The sequence below is a fragment of the Molothrus ater genome, chromosome 6, assembly GCF_012460135.2.
Source record: "Molothrus ater isolate BHLD 08-10-18 breed brown headed cowbird chromosome 6, BPBGC_Mater_1.1, whole genome shotgun sequence".
Classification (NCBI taxonomy): Eukaryota; Metazoa; Chordata; class Aves; order Passeriformes; family Icteridae; genus Molothrus; species Molothrus ater.
The window spans coordinates 23,967,883-23,971,100 of record NC_050483.2 but is presented as its reverse complement, the minus strand read 5'-3'; positions in this window follow the sequence as shown (position 1 = coordinate 23,971,100).

The window sequence follows — 3,218 nt, the reverse complement described above, 5'->3', positions numbered from 1 at the left end:
GCCCGGGCCACCCCCGCAGGCAGAGCCCCTCGTAGGTGCGTGCCGAGGCCCAGAGTGGGTGGGATGAGCGGCCCGGCCTTCCCGAGCGTTGGGTGTGCGCCCTGCAACCCCTGCGGGACGGCGATCCGGACCGTGCATCGCTCTTAGGAGCTGCCAGCCCAGAAAAGAGCGTGTCGCCCTGTTTTATGCCAGTCATGGCGATACGTCGTAGAAATACTTGTCGTGAAACAATAGGAATGCTGCACAGGTACTGTCGGTAGTGATAAATCGGAGATTCGTCCCTCTTCCCCAGTTTAAAAGGGAAAAAGATCATAAAAGTAATGGTTCTCATGGCAGAGCCCCAGCATTACTGCATAGCAGAGTATCCATCTCCAGCGTTCATCTTTCTCTTATCCAGCAGCAATCATGTCAACATAACAGCCAGCCTTAATTCACCCATCATGCCTTTGTGTTTGTGCAGGGGATCCCGAGGTCTCCAAGGTGGTAGCTGATGAAACCACAGTCCTCAGTGACCCTGTGTTAGCAGGCTGTCCACCAAATATTTTCACAGGCTGCAAGAAGCTTCCAAACATGAGCCATGACAAGCCAGCATGCTGGGGACTGAGAATCAGCATGTCGAGCCCATTTCAACCATTAAGACCAGTGGCAGGTGGAAAAAAGAATTGGATAAGGTTGTAGATCCCAGATCTGCAGCAGAAAAAAGTGGAAATGGGACAGCAGGCAGCAAGTCCTGGAGACCTGGATCTGTTGTCTCCGTCAACCAGGGTTTGATTCAGTGCTCCCTTGGTTGGCAAGCCATGCAAGGTGCATGCTCTGGCCAGCCCACTCCAGAAGTGCCTGAAGGATTCTGGTGGCAGGACAATTGGGCGGGAACCTCAGAAGCCCAGTCCTACAGAAGGAGAGACTGCAGAGCTTTGTGAGAAGGAGAGCAAAGCTTCCAAAACCTTTAAACTGGCTTTCCCACAGCCTGGGGGGAAGGGCTTACTGAAGGGCCCCGAGTGGCAGGAGGAGTATACACAGCTGGTGGAGGATTACTCTGGCAGCCCAAGCACCCCTCTAAAATCTCTGTCCCAAAAGGGGATGATCGAGCACAGGTGGTGCTTCAGGGAGTATGATGAAGCCATCCTGTGGCTCTGCCACCCCCAGAAGCACCACTTTGTCCACCCTGGCCACAAAGCCTCTCCTGTGCACAGAGTGTGGCAAGAGCTATAGTTCAGAAGGGAGCTTCAAGACCCATGGGTTGGCCCACGGTGCTGTGTGGCCATTCCAGTGCACCCAGTGTAACAAGGTTTGCTGCCCCAGAGGAGAGTTGCAGGAGCACCAGGCCCTGCACACTGGCCAGCACCCCTTGTCCTGCCAGCAGTGTGGCAAGGCCTTTGCATGCTGGCTCTCTCTCTATATGCACAGGGAGATCCATTTGGCTGCTGGGACTGGCCCAGCTGGTCCCAAGGGGTGCCAGTGTGCCATATGTGGGTGTCACCTGGCCAACTCCAGCTCCTTGTGCAACCACATGTGCTTGCACATGGGGTAGTGCACTTTCACCTGCAAGCAGTGCGGCAAGTCCTACCCCCTGGCCACTAAGCTGTGGTGCTATCAGAAATCCCACCTGGCTGGCAAGCCCTGCAAATGTGAGCTCTGTGGCATGGGCTATGCCCTTCCCCAGAGCCTTGTGCACCATGTGCTCACCCACAAGGTGGTAAAAGAACTTTGAGGAACTCGCCACTACAGTGGCCTCACTTGCTGTGGGCCTACCTCAGGCAGCAAGAAAGAAGCCACAGAGAAAGGGCCAGCTGGGGGGGCTTGTAGCAGGGCTCACCCTGCTCGTGGTGGAGGTGCTGAGGCCAGTGAGTGAGGCTGAGCTGCTGATCACAGCCAGCACTCACTGCATTGCTACTTACCAGTCTAAAGGCAGATCCCAGATCCTGGGGCACATAGGACAAAAGCTATGTGTCCATCAGCAAATGATATAATCAAAATCATCCTCTCCGAGCTTGAGGACAAATGCATTTTGGTGCAGGATGAGGCCTCACTGAGTGATGTGGCCATCATCCAGGAGGGGATGGGCTTCAGGAGACATGGCAGAAGTGGTAGAGGTCAAGACTGATACCTGGCTGTCCCAACATGCCCTGGCTGGTCTTCTGTACTTATAAAAACAAAGGTAAAAAACCAAAATAAAACCTAGCTCTCTCATCTCTCTGTTAGCAACAAGGCCCTGTGGTTCAGCACCAGGCAGAATTAGCAGTCTTGGGGTTAACTGCCTGTATAAACTTGGGTCTTTGCAGTAGCTGCTCACTGAAGCTATGAGCCTACATATGCCACATGCTGGGCCTGGCACAGGGAAGGCATTGGCTGTTGATGGGAATAACTTCCTAGAGAAGACACAGCATTAATGAGCAGTGCTTCTGTTCTGTCTGTGTTACATTGTCAGTCAGTGACAGTGCACTGTGGGGAAGGCAGGAAAAGTCTCAAAGCAGTGACTTTGAACAGTGCCTTCCTTTCAAGTTTTTTAATTACTTGCTGCTATTCAAGCACTTTCCTGGGCTTTTACTCTTGGAGCTAAGCAACGCTTCTGATCATTTGAAGCTCATGCTGGTGCCAGACATTACTGGTAAGCAGCTTTCCAAGTGTTTACAAGGTAGCTTGTAATATGAAGAGCATTTTTCACAATTAGCAGAAGCAAAGTCCTGCCTTGGAGCTAGGGCTGAATGTTCCTTCTCTGCTGTCACCTGGTTTGCTTGCTGTCAGTTTCTTTTGCTTATGGTGACTAGATAGTCTATCTGAGGACATGAAAAGGATAGTTTTGTGTCTCACTGTGCAATTTTCAGTGTCCCCAGCTGAAAGGCTCCTCACCTCTCCACATAAAGGTTGACTAGTTCATCCCCGCTCAGAAGATTGTCCATTTCCTCTCCACGTTCATACTGGGTTCAATAATTTTTTTCCTTGTTTCTCTTCACACATTCTTGCTTCCTCTCTTCCCCTTCTCTCCTACCCCTGCACCAAAACATTAAAAGACAGCACTGCCAGAACTACATCCCAATATCCCCTCTGCTCCATCTTCTTCAGTCCCTGTTTGCCAACTGAGGCATGCTGACATTAATTAGTCCTGTTGCAGGAATGGAGTGCACAGCTATGTGAACTTGACCTCCTAGGAAGAGTTGACAATGCCAGACCTAACAGGTCTTTCAGACTTGCCTGCTCTGCACTCTCTTTCCACGTTA